The sequence below is a fragment of the Schistocerca gregaria genome, chromosome 3 (genome assembly GCF_023897955.1).
Source record: "Schistocerca gregaria isolate iqSchGreg1 chromosome 3, iqSchGreg1.2, whole genome shotgun sequence".
In the NCBI taxonomy this organism is placed as follows: Eukaryota; Metazoa; Arthropoda; class Insecta; order Orthoptera; family Acrididae; genus Schistocerca; species Schistocerca gregaria.
Genome location: NC_064922.1, coordinates 233,056,928 through 233,075,788, shown reverse-complemented (window position 1 = coordinate 233,075,788; position 18,861 = coordinate 233,056,928). Strand labels below are relative to the sequence as shown.

The window sequence follows — 18,861 nt, the reverse complement described above, 5'->3', positions numbered from 1 at the left end:
TTGGCACGTTGCTCTCCTATCTGTTTTAGCAGACTGTGCGGCTGAGGAGGTGAAAGTGCACTGCTTCAGTCTGCAGCTAGCCGTCTTTCACACTTTCCCGGACATCCAGTCAAGATGTAACGCTTTCCCGGTTCCTTTCTGCTAACACTAGCTGCGCGAAGGCGTTCGTAATCAGAAGTGCACTCTTTATCGTTGGCTTTTCTCTTCTAATATTGTAATTTCTCTTGTTTCATCTAGAGCAGTGGTTCCAAACCTGGGGGTAGCCTAATTACACCCTGAGATGTAGAATGAAAATTTCTGAGAGGTAAAAACAAAAGCGCTCAATTGAGTTTCGTTCACGAAACTAGCCGGCTGGGGGGGGGGGGGGGGGGGCGAGCGGTTCTAGGCGCTACAGTCTGGAACCGCGCGACCGCTACGGTCGCAGGTTCGAATCCTGCCTCTGACATGGATGTGTGTGATGTCCTTAGGTTAGTTGGGTTTAAGTAGTTCTAAGTCTAGGGGAGTGATGACGCATGTTAAGTCCCATAGTGCTTAGAGCCATTTGAACCATTTTAGCATTTACGTGTAACACAATGTGGTGGAGATTAGTGCTTGAGAAACGAATTTATGAAAAACAGTTTCCTTACATATTTTCACCACTACATATGTACTTCGTACTATGTATATACGACAGTAAAATGGTGACTTACACGTCGCACATACTTAAATATCTCATTAAAACGCCTTTTCTGAGCTGCAGATAGTTCCCCCAACAAACCAGAAATCGCTTCATTATTCACTTCACTACGTTATACGGACTAATTGACAGCACAACTCATAAGGACCGATGACATCAGCAATTTGGTCCCATAACACCTTACCACAACACAACTCGGCAATAACCGCGTAATGGCTACTCCACCGCTGTAGGACCTACACTGTAATAATAATAATAATAATAATAATAATAATTGTTATTATTATTATTATTATTATTATTATTATTATTATTATTAGCAGCAGCAGTCTTCAGACACAAAGCTCTCACATCCTGAAGTAGTCCAATTTCTGCCAGTTCAGAAGTAAGGAGTCGAGCAACCATGTGATTTTCAAGCAACAAGTTTACTGCATGTAATTAAATTTGGTTGATTTCAAATGGGGATGCAGTTCAAGTTAGCTGTGAAAACCCCGTGAAAATTCGTCTAGTAGCTTCGGAGATTAACGTGTTCAAACAGGCAAAGTTTTTAAAAGTAGTGTTATAGTATTTTGTTACATTCCCTACATCACCCGCAGCCAGTTTTGGGCAAATATTTTCAAACTACAGACACGACAATTTTACAGTTCTGTTATTATTATAAATATAGATTATCATCACACCTGAGATCATTGCTGAAGCTAATATTTAACGGACAAAGAAGTGTGCTGATCGCAGCATGCTAGGAACTGGGGTAGCTTGCGCTACTGTTTGCGATGAGTTTTTCGTTGTTTGCGGCCTATGTACAGAAGGGCAGCTAGAGGAGTGGACTGGCGTGTCGCGTGTTTGCAGCCGCCTGCTGGAAGCCTAGGCTCCTTCGCCTGACGCACGTGCATCAGCTGGCTGCGCTCGCGTCACTCGGCACAGAGATAAATGGCGCTTCTTGTGGCGGCCAGCGCAACGTTCAAGGGCTTGCGGGTGCAGCGCCCTATCTACAATACGCCTCATCACACAACTGTCGAATGCACTGCGCAGTGCGCCTGAGATGTCCTCGTACCCTAAACACAATGCTGTATGTTGGAATATTTACACTTAAGAACTACGTACCCAGCTGACCTGTATACAGGGTGTTACAAAAAGGTATGGCCAAACATTCAGGAAACATTCCTCACACACAAAGAAAGAAAATATGTTATGTGGACATGTATCCGGAAACGCTTGATTTCCATGTTAGAGCTCATTTTATTACTTCTCTTCAAATCACATTAATCATGGAATGGAACACACAGCAACAGAACGTACCAGCGTGACTTCAAACACTTTGTTACTGGAAATGTTCAAAATGTCCTCCGTAAGCGAGCATGCATGCATCCACCCTCCGTCGCATGGAATCCCTGATGCGCTAATGCAGCCCTGGAGAATGGCGTATTGTATCACAGCCGTCCACAATACGAGCACGAAGAGTCTCTACATTTGGTACCGGGGTTGCGTATACAAGAGCTTCCAAATGCCCCCATAAATGAAAGACAAGAGGGTTGAGGTCAGGAGAGCGTGGAGACCGTGAAATTGGTCCGCCTCTACCAATCCATTGGTCACCGAATCTGTTGTTGAGAAGCGTACAAACGCTTCGACTGAAATGTGCAGGAGCTCCATCGTGCATGAACCACATGTTGTGTCGTACTTGTAAAGGCACATGTTCTAGCAACACAGGTAGAGTATCCCGTATGAAATCGTGATAACATGCTCCATTGAGAATAGGTGGAAGAACATGGGGCCCAATCAAGACATCACCAACAATGCCTGCCCAAACGTTCACAGAAAATCTGTGTTGATGACGTGATTGCACAGATGTGTGCGGATTCTCGTCAGCCCACAGATTTTGATTGTGAAAATTTACAATCTGATCACGCTGGAATGAAGCCTCATCCGTAAAGAGAACATTTGCACTGAAATGAGGATTGACACATTGTTGGATGAACCATTCGCAGAAGTGTACCCGTGGAGGTGAATCAGCTGCTGATAGTGCCTACACACGCTGTACATGGTACGGAAACAACTGGTTTTCCCGTAGCACTCTCCATGCAGTGACGTGGTCAACGTTACCTTTTACAGCAGCAACTTCTCTGACGCTGACATTAGGGTTATCGTCAACTGCACGAAGAATTGCCTCGGCCATTGCAGGTGTCCTCGTCGTTCTAGGTCTTCCCCAGTCGCGAGTCATACGCTGGAATGTTCCGTGCTCCCTAAGACGCCGATAAATTGCTTCGAACGTCTTCCTGTCGGGACACCTTCGTTCTTGAAATCTGTCTCGATAGAAACGTACCGCGCCACGGCTATTGCCCCGTGCTAATCCATACATCAAATGGGCATCTACCAACTCCGCATTAGTAAACATTGCACTGACTGCTAAACCACGTTCGTGATGAACACTAACCTGTTGATGCTACGTACTGATGTGCTTGATGCTAGTACTGTAGAGCAATGAGTCGCATGACAACACAAGCACCGAAGTCAACATTACCTCCCTTCAATTGGGCCAACTGGCGGTGAATCGAGGAAGTACAGTACATACTGACGAAACTAAAATGAGCTCTAACATGGAAATTAAGCGTTTCCGGACTCATGTTCACATAACATCTTTTCTTTATTTGTGTGTGAGGAATGTTTCCTGAAAGTTTGGCCGTACCTTTTTGTAACAACCTGTATACACCATCTGTACAAACTGTGTTATGCCAATTGTACGCAGACTACTTGTTGGAAATTCTATGGGGCATAACAAAAAAGGTACTGCCAAACTTTCAGGAAACATTCCTCAAACGTAGAGGAAGAAAATGTGTTATATGGACGTGGATCCAGAAAAGATTTATTTCCATGTTAGAGTTCACTTTCTGTAGCATCTACATGAATTCTCTGCAAATCACATTTAAGTGCCTGGGAGAGAGTTCATCGAACCACCTTCACAGTTCTCTATTATTCCAATCTCGTATAGCGCGCGGAAAGAACGAACACCTATATCTCTCCGTACGAGCTCTGATTTCCCTTATTTTATGATGTTGATCGTTTCTTCCTAAGTACGTCGGCGTCAACAAAATGCTTTCGCATTCGGAAGAGAAAGCTGAAGATTGGAATATCGTGGGAAGACTGCGCCACAACGAAAAACTCCTTTGTTTTAATTATGCCCATCCCGACACCTGTATCATTTCCATGACACACTCTCCCCTGTTTCGCGATAATACAAAACGTGCTGCACTTCTTTCAACTTTTTCGATGTATTCCATCAGTGGTATCTGGTAATGATTCCACACTGCGCATCAATACTCTAAAAAAGGACGGACAAGCTTAGTGTAGGCGATCTCTTGACTAGGTCTGTTACATTTTCTAAGTGACCTGCCAATGAAACGCAGCCTTTGGTTAGCCTTCCCCACAACATTTTCTATGTGTTCCTTCCAATTTAAGTTGTAATTCCTACGTATTTAGTTGAATTTACAGCCTTTGGATTTGACTGATTTATCGTGTAACCGAAGTTTAGCGGAGTCCTTTTAGCACTCAAGTTGGAGGAACTCACACTTTTCGTTATTTAGGCTCAAATGCCAATTTGCACTCCAGACATATCTTTTCTAAATCGTTTTGCAATTTGTTTTGATCTTCCGATGACTTTAATAGTCGATAAGCGACAGCGTCACCTGCAAACAATCTGACAGCTACTCAGATTGTGCCCGCATCTCGTGGTCGTACGGTAGCGTTCTCGCTTCCCGCGCCCGGGTTCCCGGGTTCGATTCCCGGCGCGGTCAGGGATTTTTTCTGCCTCGTCCTGGCTGGGTGTTGTGTGTTGTCCTTAGGTTAGTTAGGTTTAAGTAGTTCTAAGTTCTAGGGGACTGATGACCATAGATGTCAAGTCCCATAGTGCTCAGAGCCATTTGCTCAGATTGTCTTCCACACCGTTTATATAGATATGGAACAGCAAAAGGCCTATAACATTACCTTTGGGAACGCCAGAAATCACTTCTGTTTTATCGATGACTTTCCGTCAACTACGAGCTGTGACCTCTCTGACAGGAAATCACGAATCCAGTGACATAACAGAGGCGATATTCCACAGACACGCAATTTCACTAGAAGCCTGTTGTGTGGTAGTGTCAAAAACCTTCCGGAAATCCATAAATACGGAATCAGTTTGAAATCCCTTGTCGACAGCTCTCAGCACTTCGTGCGAGTAAAGAGCTAGTTGTGTTTCACACGAAAGGTGTTTTCTAAATTCGCTTTAACTGTTCAAATGGTTCAAATGGCTCTGAGCGCTATGGGGCTTAACATCTGAGGCCATCAGTGCGCTAGAACTTAGAACTACTCAAACCTAACTAACCTAAGGACATCACACACATCCATGCCCGAGGCAGGATTCGAAACTGCGACCGTAGCAGTCGCGCGGTTCCGGACAGAAGCGCCTAGAACCGCTCGCCCACCGCAGCCGGCGCGTTGAGTGCGTGTCAATAGACCGTTTTCTTCGAGGTAATTCATAACTCTTCAACACAATCATCTACTTTGAAATGATACCTCATCTGTGAATAGCACATTAGCATTAGTGGCAGTTGACACATTATTGAGTGAACCTTTCTCGACAGTGTACACGTGCAGCAAAATCAGCTGCCAATAGTTCCAGCACACGTTGTACGTGGTACGGTGCAGCAGGATCTCATGTAGCACTTTCCAGGCTGTCATGTGGTCAACATTATTTGTTGCAGCAAATTTTCTTACGCTGACCCTAGTGGTTGTTGTCAACTGCACGATGTTTCGCCTCCTGTTGAAGTATTCTCGTTCTTTTAGGCTTCCTCTAGTCGCGAGTAGTAGGCTTAAATGCCCCATACTCCCTAAGAGGACAATCAGTTGCTTCAAATGTTCTTCTGTGAAGACACCGTCATTCCGGAGACCTCTCTCGATATAGATGTTGGACGCTTCGGCCATTACCATCTGCTAGTCCGTACAGCAAACGGGTATCTGCCAATCCTGCTTTTGGGCACATTTCTATTGCACTGTACCGGAAACCAAGTCCGTGATGAACAGTGAACAGTTGATGCTACGTGCTTGACGCTGGAGCAGTCATGTGAATGACCTGTCAACGCTACCTTAGTTTTCAATTCAAACAACAATGACTGTGAACCTAAAAATTACAACTTGCTTTATATTCTAATGAAACGTAACCAAGAGGGCATTTTGAAAATTTCGTGTAAGAAAACACTCCATGTAATTCTGGTACGTTCTGTTTGTGTGTGTTTCCCATAATTAATGTGATTATTAAAAGAATTAGCGTTGTGTCCTCACCGATGAACACAACCGGAGCTGGCGCGTTGAGACAGTTGCCGACTGGAGCGTCGGGCGGAGCTTTGAAGAGCGGCCCATCTCCGGCGCCGCCGCCAGTGACGACTTGCGCTTTGTGATAAGCGCCGGTCACATACAGCAACGGCTTCATGTTTGGCGGTGGCACACGACAGTTCTAGCACGGAGTCCCAGGGATGCAGCTGGTAGCTACAGTTCGTAGTGGAGATCAGCCTGTGAGATTTATCCAGTAAGTGGAGTCGCTTATAGTCATCGCATAAGGACAAGTGGTTTACCACAGTATATAGGAAGATAGTAACTGTTCTCGAAAGAACAGATGCCATTAATGACCTTGCAGCTTCTCTAGAATGAATGATAATTAATTGAAACCCTCGGCTGCCGACAGGTGTTATACCCCGATGGGGACAGCTGAAAATGTGTGCCCCAACCGGGACTCGAACCCGGGATCTCCTGCTTACATGGCAGACGCTCTATCCATCTGAGCTACCGAGGACACAGGTATCCCCATCGTGGTATATCAACAGTACCTGTCGACAGCTGAGGTTTTCAATTAATTATCATTTATTCTAGAGAAGGTGCACGCTCTTCAATGGTATCTGTTCCTAACAGTTACTATCTTCATATATAGTTAAAGGCTACCAGGCCATTGACCTTCGTCTGTGCGAATGCGGCCGGCCGCGGTGGTCTCGCGGTTCTAGGCGCGCAGTTCGGAACCGTGTGACTTCTACGGTCGCAGGTTCGAATCCTGCCTCGGGTATGGATGTGTGTGATGTCCATAGGTTAGCTAGGTTTGAGTAGTTCTAAGTTCTAGGGGACTGATGACCACAGCAGTTGAGTCCCACAGTGCTCAGAACCATTTGAACCATTTTTTTGAGCGAATGCGCACAGGTTGCCCGAACTCTAACGGGAATTGTCACCTTAGAGTGCGCAAGTTATGAGTGGATGGGCAAATATCTATTAGGTACATTACGTATGTAGATTGTGGACAGTTGGTAACGTGCGTCTCACGGGGAGCGTACAAGTCCCTGCAGTCGCGCTATTCATCTGTGTCCTCGGTGGCTCAGATGTATAGAACGTCTGCCATGTATGCAGGAGATCCCGGGTTCGAGTCCCGGTCGGGGCATACATTTTCAGCTGTCCCCATCGAGGTATATCAACAGTACTTGTCGGCAGCTGAGGGTAACAATTAATTATCATTTAGTTTACCACAGCGATTGTATCCAGTAACACACAGCTTGACAGGCCACTGTTTAGTTCTATCTGTCCGCAAGCACATCCAACGAGTTCTGAACAAGAAGTATCACAGCGCAATAAAGTGTATATTTGTGTCACTCGGCCTCTCCCGCCCGAGGTTCGAGTGCTCGTCGGGAATGTGTGTGTGCGTTGTTCTTAGTATAAGATAGTTTAAGTTAGTTTAAATAGTGTGTAAGTCTAGGGATCGATGACCTCAGCAGTTCGTTCCCTTAGAAATTCACACACATTTGAACATTTTGTGTGTCAGTAATATGTTTGCTCTGTCACAGTTTCTCCGTCCATCTTGGGGCATCTAAAGCTAACACGATGTGTGCGACCCGTACACATCAAGTAGAAAATGAAAAATGGGAATAAAGCGTATCTGGACCCATGTCCATATAACAAATTTTACCTCTCGTTTCGCCGCGCGGGGTAGCCGCCTTGTCACGGTTCGCGCGGCTGCCCCATCAGACGCTCGAGTCCTCCCTTGGGCATGGATGTGTGTGTTGTTCTTAGCGTAAGTTAGTTAGATTAAGTAGTGTGTAAGTCTGGGGACCGATGACCTCGGCAGTTTGGTCCCATAGGAACTTATCATCACCACCACCACCACCACTATCATCACCATCACGACCATCACCACCACCACTCGTTTGTGAGGAATGTTTGGCCCTATGTTTTTGTTGCACCCTGCACGTTTGCCGCTACATGCTAATGGCTGGACAGCTTGTTGTCCAGTCCTCATGCTCAGCAACTACCTCTTGACAATGCCATAACAGCAGAAGTAGGCCAAAAGTGAAAAATTAACAGTAATTACAGTCGGACATGCAAACTGCTGTCATTTCAGTAATTACCACGCCTGTGGTACCTGCCCGACGAAAAGTAAATACAGGGTGAGCAACAAGTCTTGCCCTGATTATAACAATTACAGAATAACCGTTTGACGTAATAATTTACATTTGATGCCGTTACATAGGTTAGTGTTACTAGCTTTTTCAAGACCACTTACGTTAGTTAACCTAAACGTCTGCTCCCTTGGTAGCTCGGAGAATGCCGAGGCGGTATTCCAGTTCCCGCTAGGCGTTTCGTAACATGGATTCTGTCGTAGTACCCACAGCAGATTGTATCCCAGCCTTCAGTTCGTCGACGTCAGCAACTGGGGTGACGAAGAGACGAAGACTCTGTGCTCCCCACGAAATAAAGTCAAGGGGCTTGATGTCTGGAGAGCGGGGTGGCCAGGGTGTTGGACCGTTCCTTCCACTACACCGATCCGGACATTACTTCCCTCTCCAGACATTACGCCCCCTGACTATTTTTTTCTTGGGCTATAGCAAGGACAGAGTCTTCATCACAACAGTTGCTGACGTCGACGAACTGAAGGCTAGGATACAAGCTGCTGTGGGTACTGTGAGAGAATACATGTTACGAAACACACGGCGGGAACTGGAATACCACTTCTACATTCTCCGAGCTACCAAGGGAGCACACGTTGAGATTTACTAACGGAAGTAGTCTTAAAAGAAACTTTTAACACTAACCTATGTAACGGCATCAAATGTAAATTATTATGTCAAACGATTATTCTGTTATAAATTTTTATAATCAGGGCAAGACTTCATACTCACACTGTATTTTTACTGCTCCTCTGTACCAAAATGTAGTTAATCATTGAGATTTTTAGCACTGTTACGGACTCATCGGTCTTAGACCCGGAAGTTATGACGAACCGAGGTTAAAATTTTTTATCCGGCCTGATACAGGTTTTCGGTGGTTTTTGTAAACCTCTCAAGATGAATGCCGGGATGATCCGCTTTCAGAAGGACAAGGCGAATTTCCTACCCTGGCCTTGTCCTTTCTCATGACCCGAATGGCCTTGTTGTCGACGCGACTTTGTGATATAATTTCGATGAACCGATAGCGCTTTTCATAAATCCGAGATCTATTTCGACCAATCCATCTGGTCCAGATCAGAATTGTTTTGTTCGTCAAACCGAAACGCTACGTAATACAAGTTGGGCCGGCCGCGGTGGTCTCGCGGTTCTAGGCGCGCAGTCCGGAACCGTGCGACTGCTACGGTCGCAGGTTCGAATCCTGCCTCGGGCATGGATGTGTGTGATGTTCTTAGGTTAGTTAGGTTTAAGTAGTTCTAAGTTCTACGGGACTGGTGACCACAGCAGTTGAGTCCCATAGTGCTCAGAGCCATTTGAACCATTTTTTAATACAAGTTGGTTCTGATCCCTTTTGATATCAGCCTTTTCACTTACATTTACTTTATCTGCTTTCTTCGTATGTTTAAAGTTTTTTATTTTGTTTCTCTTTCAGAAATTATCCCCGGCTTCACTAACATGTAGAGGGAGTGAGACAACCGCTTATTCCGGGCCCCATGAGATTACGGGTCCTGTAACGAACTTGTGACGTCATACTAGTTGGCTTGTTCGCCACACTTCGAAAAGTTAGCTGGGCCCACGGGAAATCAATATATAATTGAAAACGTACCCACCAAAGGTCTTAACTTTACCGTCGGCTATCGAGAGCTTGCATGCAATTAAACGAGCGGTCACGAACTATTAAACTCGTCTGAAATAGTTACTCGCTCCTCACTGGAGACGGCTGCTGGCACTCGCAAAACCTGAAGTGTCACGTGCTGTGACGTTTGTGCCACGACCTGTCTTTCTCGTGGACCTCGCTTATTCGCAATTACGTAAGAGGTTTTGTGGGGATGGACTTTGTCACATAATCTTACAAAGCCTGATGCGTGAACACTGGACATCTTAATTTGACCCTTTTGAAGAATGGGCTTTTGAAGCAAATAAAGCATTTCACTGTAAGCAGCAATTCATAATACCTAGTTTCTGACAGCTAGTTTCACTTAAAGGACGATGTTTAAATTACTATTAATTAATTGAAACGTTGCTAAAGACATATCAGTTATTTCCATAATGACATAACTGCGTAGGCTTCTCCGGCCGGTGTCAAGAAAATTAAAAATCTTCTGGATGTTGTACCGCGTCAGTGTATAAACTATAAAATACTTTAAAATATATAAACTATAAAAACTATAAAACCATCGTTTCGGCCTTATTAGAACGGCCTTCCTCAGGGTAAGATTTTCATAATACATGACCTAAACGAAATCAAATTATAGTTTTCTAATCTTCTGATCAAACGGAATCGTTTGCTGTGCAGCAGATCATGGTAACACACACTCCTTTTTATTTTCATATAAATCTAGTGATGTTTTGTATGTTTTTAGTCTTTTCTGTTCATGTCAGCAGGGTACAATCAAAACATTACAAACACAGTTTGGCCGTACTCAAAATTGGCCGTTGGAGAGGGATCCCCAGTGTCCTTTATCTAGTGTTATTAGCCATTAACATAGTTTAAACTTGCCGGCCGCTGTGGCCGAGCGGCTGTAGGCGCTTCAGTGCGGAACCGCGATGCTGCTACGGTCGCAGGATCGAATCCTGCCTCGGTCATGGATGTGTGTGATGTCCTTAGGAGAATTCGGTTTAAGTAGTTCTAAGTGTAGGTGACTGATGACCTCAGATGTTAAGTCCCATAGTGCTTAGAGAGATTTGAACCATTTAGTTTAAATTGACACAACACGTAAATTGAATCATTAGGAATGTCGTAATTTTGATGTACAGCTTGTCTAACGTCACGCTAGTAAGGTCACTTGTCCCTAGAACAAAAGCGTCAACCTCAGTTGACGAAGGGTTGATTTTGGGAGTAGTACTTGCGTTATAGCTTGTTGTTGGTCAGACGGGAGACGTGAGTATGATTGTATGATGGCGCTGCATTGTTTACGCCTTGGGTGAAGTTGACAGCTCTGACTCGCAGCAAGATAGCTAGTTGTCCAGAACACAAATATTCATTTGTAGCGGTGCGCCTGCACTTTGAAAAAAGGTACAAACTAATTATGTCCTCGCGAATTGCGGATTTGAGCATCTACATTATCAGCGGAGACTCGTACGGCCAGTGTGTTCGTTGGGAATTATTGTATGTCGCAATCCCCGTTCTCCTATCGCGGGGATTCTAAAAGGCTGCTCCGTTTATAGAGGCACCGCACTAGCTCGCCCACCTGCTCCACCCCCATCGGGGCAGGAGCCCACAGAGAAAATGGACGCAATAGAAACGGACCCAGATCCAGCACCGCCGCCTTCCAAGAAGAAGTTGGCGGTGCGGATCTCCAAGGACTTGGAAGGGTTGCTTGCATTGGCCACCTCCGAAAAGGTCGAGGCAGCCACCAAGTAAAACGCAGCCCCGGTCTCCGACGAAGAACAGAAGAAGGCTGTTTCACGACAGCCAACAGTCGTCCAAATGTTACCACAAGACGCCGGGAACGATCTCGCCGCCCTCCTCAAGGGTGGGAGCTCGTTCGCCGAGCCACAACGCAGTCGGCGCGTTGGGGCGAGAGAAGCCAAGAAGACGTCGATATCCGATCCTGTCCCAATCTCAGATCAATCCGCACCGTAAATCATCCCAGAAATATCTTTCCAAGAGCATCCTACCAACAACCAAAGAAACATTACTCACGATTCTTCCCAAACCCACCATTCCGAACCCCATATTATCCGACAAAAGGTATGGACTAGAGCAGTCCCGGTCCTTCGAAACGAAACGAGGGATACAGATATCCCATCCGACAACTACACCGCCTTAGCGACCACTGCTGTGTTGTGCGGCATGAGCAAAGGATGTCGCATGCAAGATGACGTGTCGTTTTCTCAGCAGCGAAATTGCTTACGAGTCTTGCGGCTTTCGGCAGAAGACTTCTTTTTTTCCCTCTGAAAACTTCCCAGCAATCAAACACGTAAAGCCCCGCGGAGCATGCAATTAGTAGATGTTGCGACCTTTACGTAATGGGTAATCAAGTGGTCCGACGACTAAGGTGCCTCTTTGAAAAATGCAGCTTTTAATCACAGCCCTGTGTGAGAAGGTTCACCGTGCTTGCATGCAACGTTCGCATGCCCGCTTTGGAGACACACAGTATTCCTCAAGGTCAGTGGAAGAAGAGCAGGTAAGTAGCAGACGGGTACCGTAATTATATCGAAAAGATGAAGTGTTTGCTGTGCTGCAGAGCTCGGCTCTTTACTGCAATCTCTGCACGACTGCAGCTGAGGATTCTCGTTACTATTCAATACGCGTCTGCGCGCCCGGACACCGCACTGCAACGTGATCTGATCTCTCTCTCTTTCCCTCCCAGTCCCTACACCTTTTAATAGTGAAGAACACGAATGCAGCAGTCGGTATCCTCTGCAAAACACCATAAGGTGCGTCATAGAGGCTACACGAGCATCTCAGTCTTATTTAATACACAGGGTGATTTTTTTTTTCAACGTGTACAAACTGTACGGATTGATCGATGATAGGATACGGAACAAAAACAAAGTTCTAATGAACTTACGTCCTGAAATACTCAATTTCCATGCTAGGAAACATTAATTCAGTAGTACTTTGAGTTTGCGGTCTAATACCAGGTGTACCACAGTTATAGTATGTGTTGAAAATGGTTTCCATGTGCCTCAACGCATGCGAGTACGCGCCGTAGCAAGTTCAGTCTCACGCGTTCACGTCGGCCGGGCTGCATCCCAACAGTGTCTACATCTACATTCATACTCCGCAAACCACCCAACGGTGTGTGGCGGAGGGCACTTTACGTGCCACTGTCATTACCTCCCTTTTCTGTTCCAGTCGCGTATGGTTCGCGCGAAGAACGACTGTCTGAAAGCCTCCGTGCGCGCTCGAATCTCTCTAATTTTACATTCGTGATCTCCACGGGAGGTATAAGTAGGGGGAAACAGTATATTCGATACCTCTTCCAGAAACGCACCCTCTCGAAACCTGGCGAGCAAGCTACACTTCGATGCAGAGCGCCTCTCTTGCAGAGTCTGCCACTTGAGTTTTGCTAAACATCTCCGTAACGCTATCACGGTTACCAAATAACCCTGTGACGAAACGCGCCGCTCTTCTTTGGATCTTCTCTATCTCCTCCGTCAACCCGATCTGGTACGGATCCCACACTGATGAGCAATACTCAAGTATAGGTCGAACGAGTGTTTTGTAAGCCACCTCCTTTGTTGATGGACTACATTTTCTAAGGACTCTCCCAATGAATCTCAACCTGGTACCCGCCTTACCAACAATTAATTTTATATGATCATTCCATTTCAAATCGTTCCGCACGCATACTCCCAGATATTTAACAGAAGTAACTGCTACCAGTGTTTGTTCGGCTATCATATAATCATACAATAAAGGATCTTTCTTTCTATGTGTTCGCAATAAATTACATTTGTCTATGTTAAGGGTCAGTTGTCAAAGGCAACATGAATATGCTGCTCCAGTGTCTCCAAATCTGCAATGGGCTCTGCATACACTATGCTTTTGAGATGGCCCCATAACCAGAAATCACACGGGTTGAGAGCCGGTGAACGAGCAGGCCATGCAACTGGACCCCCTCGTCCGATCCATCGGCCAGGGAAGACACGATTGAGACGTGTCCGGACGTTACCAGCGAAGTGGGCTAGAGCACCAATGCGTAGCAACCACGTAACCCTTCGAATCATCAATGGCACTTCTTCCAGCAGGAGAGGCAAAGTCACCTGCAAGAAACGCCGATAGTTCTGGCCTGTTAGGCGACGTGGAAGGAAGTCTGGTCGCAAACTACGGTCGCCAATTATCCTCGCCCACACATTCCGGCTGTACCGATGCTGATGATTCGCCTGCACCATACCATGGAGGTTCTGCGTACTATCCCACAGATGACTGTTACGAAAGTTGATGAAATCACTCCGCGTAAAGATGGCCTCATCTGTGAATAGGCTGGCAGGCACAAATCCCGGAAGCGTGGTTGCCTGGCGAACAAACCAGTGACAAAACTGCCCCAGGTGTGTACAGTGTGTCGCTAGTAGGCCCTGCACATGCTGCAAGTGGTAAGGGTTGTAACAATTGTCCTGGAGATTGTTCGACACGGTCTTCAGGCTTACCCTGTACTGGCGGGCCAAATGCCTAGCACAGACACGGCGCTCGTCTTACACAATGTTAATCACATTTCCCTCCAAGTCTGGTGTCCGAATATTTATGGTACGTATTTCACGATTTCCTGCTTCCTGGAACGACCCTGTCTCAGACAAACGGCGTAGCACTGTTGCATACATTGAATGCTGTGGTTGAGCGCGTATTAGAACGCAGTCTCTGTAACAAAGTATTATTGAATAAATGGTCTCTACTATGGGAACTATGCATAGTCGGACATAAGCTCACTAAACCTATCCCTAGAGTTTGAAAATGGTTCAAATGGCTCTGAGCACTATGGGACTTGACATCTGAGGTCATCGGTCCACTAGAACTTAGAACTACTTACACCTAACTAACCTCATGACATCACACACATCCATGCCAGAGGCAGGATCCGAACCTGCCGCCGTAGCGGTCGCGCGGTTCCGGACTCAAGCGCCTAGAACCGCTCGGCCACCGCGGCCGGCCTAGTGTTTGAACACGATGGAAAAAAATGAACCTGTAGTAAATAAAATTCCCCTTTTCCCGAAAACTTATGAACACATCTTATGTGTTCACTCTCCCTGAAGCTGTATGTAGAAGCGCATCATGGTAAACTATTTAGTGCTAGCTCGATGATGTCTCCCAGACAAGATTACTCAGAGACGGCTCATAAAGAGAGGAGCTCACTTATGTTTCTTGGAGAGGAAGACAATCCTGGCTGAAAACAGTTGTATTATGAAGTGCATGCATAAATTTCTGCTCTCGCTAATTATCAAGTAATATTTGTATTTTTGTCGCCATGTGAGCAGACGCATTGTCGTAGTGGAATATTTCGCGCAGTACCACCTTTTTGCCAGTTTCACTTATCCCTTTTTATTCTGCTGCACATTGAAAACGACGCAGATGTTTGCATCAAGTATTGACTATTAACTATGAGTCATATGTTTTGAAGCTGTACATTTAAGTATTGATGTATTCTGTAAGCCGGCCGTGGTGGCCGAGCGGTTCTAGGTGCTACAGTCTGGGACCGAGCGACTGCTACGGTCGCAGGTTCGAATCCTGCCTCGAGCATGGATGTGTGTGACGTCCTCAGGTTAGTTAGGTTTAAGTAGTTCTTAGTTCTGGGGGACTGATGACCTCAGATGTTAAGTCCCATAGTGCTCAGAGCCATTTGATTTTTTTGTATTCTGTAAATCAACAAGCTAGCAGCCTGCCTATGCCCCTTAAAGCAAGAATTGAAAGGAAAACGATGCACGTTCACGTTTGGCGATAAACACTTTGCTAATAATGGAAAAATGGAAATGAGCGTAGGGCATCGGGGAAGTTCGGCTGCCGCTAACAATGGTAACTGTATGTAAGTGGCACAAAAAAAAAAGGTGTCTGGTGCTGCGTCAATCGTTCAGTTTTGTCATATATCGGATTTGTCCGGAAAACTTTATGTCGACTTCCCTGGTTTTTTTTTCCCTCCATTTCTGCGAATGCCAGCGGCCTATAAGTTGTAGCGGCAAATTTTTGTGTGGTGAAGCTGTATGTTGCAGTTTTCGTTGGTAGCGTCGAGCGCCTATTGCGTCAGCATTTCCCCTCATACGCCTCCTCCTACAGCAAATACCAACCTTGTCATTTAGAGTTTTGTTCATCATTTCCACCAACTGTTTTTGAATAATGTCGTCGTGAAGAAATAGTACACTGTCTGCGTTAACTTTTTTTAACACAACTGATGTGCTTTTCCTTCACATCGAAAAAGTTGTTATTCACCCCCTCCCCCCCCCAATGGAATCAGTGTTATTTTATGCCATTTATAATTGCTTCACACAGTCAAAGAGAGATTGGATGTGATCAAAGCTCAAAAAGTAGTAAGGCTCCTGCACACAGTGAAAGCAAAATTATGTCTTACTACAATTCCTAAAATCTTGAAGAAGTATTATATAAAATTAAAAGATCGGGACTCGATATTGCCGCTTTGATATTGATATCAATAGCCGTAGCTAAACGTGCGGCCCAGCAGGCGTTCTCCATTGGTCCGCCGGGTCCCAATACGAGCGTTATTGGCGTCTCATGGAAACCTGCAATTCCATTGCTGTGACCCCGTGGGATGGTACTGATAGGTGATAGCACACTTTTGGCTGCATGCATGGAAATTCTTACTTTGCCCACTGTGTTTCAGAAAGGGCATTTTGATGAAACAAGAAACTTCTCTCTTCCTGTCGCATTGTGTTAGTCGTTTTAATTTATTTTAACTTTGCGGACAGATGTCATCCCTGTATGCACAGTCGTCGGGTAAGATAAGAGAGAAAAGTTGTTTGCCCCCATCTGTCTGTGAATTGTGTAAATTTTATTCTGTTATTGTGTTTTAACTGTTTATGTATCGTATTTTCTCAGGCAGAAATTGGAGACCATTCCAGCATTTGCTTACCTGATTGTGGACCTCCACCGAAAAAAACTCACTCATTCTACATCTACATCTACATGACTACTCTGCAATTCACATTTAAGTGCTTGGCAGAGGGTTAATCGAACCACAATCGTACTATCTCTCTACCATTCCACTCCCGAACAGCGCGCGGGAAAAACCAACACCTAAACCTTTCTGTTCGAGCTCTGATTTCTCTTATTTTATTTTGATGATCATTCCTACCTATGTAGGTTCGGCTCAACAAAATATTTTCGCATTCTGAAGAGAAAGTTGGTGACTGAAATTTCGTAAATAGATCTCGCCGCGACGCCCACCTGGTAAGGATCCCACATCGCGCAGCAATATTCTAACAGAGGACGAGCGAGTGTAGTGTAAGCTGTCTCTTTAGTGGACTTGTTGCATCTTCTAAGTGTCTTGCCAATGAAACGCAGCCTGTGGCTCGCCTTCCCCACAATATTATCTATGTGGTCTTTCCAACTGAAGTTGTTCGTGATTTTAACACCCAAGTACTTAGTTGAATTGACAGCCTTGAGAATTGTACTATTTATCCAGTAATCGAATTCCAACGGATTTCTTTTGGAACTCATGTGGATCACCTCACACTTCTCGTTATTTAGCGTCAACTGCCACCTGCAATCTTCTCTAAATCGCTTTGCAACTGATAATGGTCTTCGGATGATCTTACTAGACGGTAAATTACAGCAGCATCTGTGAACAATCTAAGAGAACTGCTCAGATTGTCATCCAGGTCATTTATATAGATCAGGAACAGCAGAGGTCCCAGGACGCTTCCCTGGGGAACACCTGATATCACTTCAGTTTTACTCGATGATTTGCCGTCTATTACTACGAACTGCGACCTTCCTGACAGGAAATCACGAATCCAGTCGCACAACTGAGACGATACCCCATAGGCCCGCAGCTTGATTAGAAGTCGCGTGTGATGGACGGTGTCAAAAGCTTTCCGGAAATCCAGAAATACGGAATCAACCTGAGATCCCCTGTCGATAGCAGCCATTACTTCGTGCGAATAAAGAGCTAGCTGTGTTGCACAATAACGATGTTTTCTGAAGCCATGCTGATTACGTATCAATAGATCGTTCCCTTCATAATGTTTGAATACAGTATATGCTCCAAAACCCTACGCAAACCGACGTCAATGATATAGGTCTGTAGTTCGATGGATTACTCCTACTACCCTTCTTAAACAATGGTGCGACCTGCGCAATTTTCCAATCTGTAGGTACAGATCTATCGGTGAGCGAGCGGTTCCTATCCAGTCCTATCTAGGGAACCGGACAACGAGTTGCAAGTCGGCATGCGGGTTCCATTGAGGCATGGCTCATATCTGTGTCGTGCAACCAACAGTGCTGCATGTTAAGTTATACAAGTAGACTGGATAAAATCTGAAACCAAGTTCTCATATTTGTTAACTGTAAGACTCTTCTGCCATGTCCACGTCCACAAATTGTTGTAACAACCTTGTTGGCCAATGGCCATTAATACTGTCGATTTCTCTATCGAAGTCTGCATCACCTCTTGAACTTCCGAAGTTATGGCTTACTGCTCTTTCAACCAACAAGAAACTTAAGAAACTAATTCAAAGTAAACGACAGTTAACGTGAGAGGTAGCAGGTCTACTAAAGAAACTACAATCTACTTGATTTGGAGTTCTTCAGCGAAACAATGTGCTCCGATCGTACACTGGTCTCCAATTTCGCGCAAGAGAAACCATCCTTTTGTTTACCTAGTCATGCTCCTTGATTGGATACGGATGTTCTTATCGTTTCTTATCAGAGACAAATACTTGAGAAAGCGGCTTGCGGCGAACCTAAGTAACTGATTCCACAGGCCGTGGCCTTTACAATGCAAACGTTTTTCCCACGGTAAACTTTTTTTCACTTGCAGGTATTGCTGTGTTAGTTAAATTAAGGAGATAAAATTCCACAAACGGCATAGATTTTCTATGCCTGTTCTGAAAGACATTCATTTCAGTGCGCTGCTGCTTCACGGCTAGTTTCTTTATCACACTTGTCAATTTCTCGATACAATTACAGTATTAGCTTCACAGTTCGCCCTTCTTATACGAGTTTTGTGCTCGTATTTGGACTGTTTTTCGAACCAACAAGTCATCTCATAAAATACTTGAAGCGGAGCAGTTTACTGTAGTCTTTCTTGTCCAGCGTCTGTCTTCGATTACGTAAAGTGACTG

The 18,861-nt window shown here is 45.2% G+C and overlaps 1 protein-coding gene and 1 non-coding gene across 3 annotated transcripts in view; one reads left to right on the top strand and one right to left on the bottom strand.

Moving 5' to 3' along the window:
- The window catches only part of LOC126356019 (sphingosine kinase 1-like), a 433,028-nt gene that overhangs the window by 109,458 nt on the left and 304,709 nt on the right, over window positions 1-18,861 (top strand). The gene's annotated exons all lie outside the window — the stretch shown is intronic.
- On the bottom strand, window positions 6,424-6,497 carry Trnat-ugu (transfer RNA threonine (anticodon UGU)). The gene has a single exon. It is a non-coding gene; the product is annotated as a tRNA-Thr (tRNA).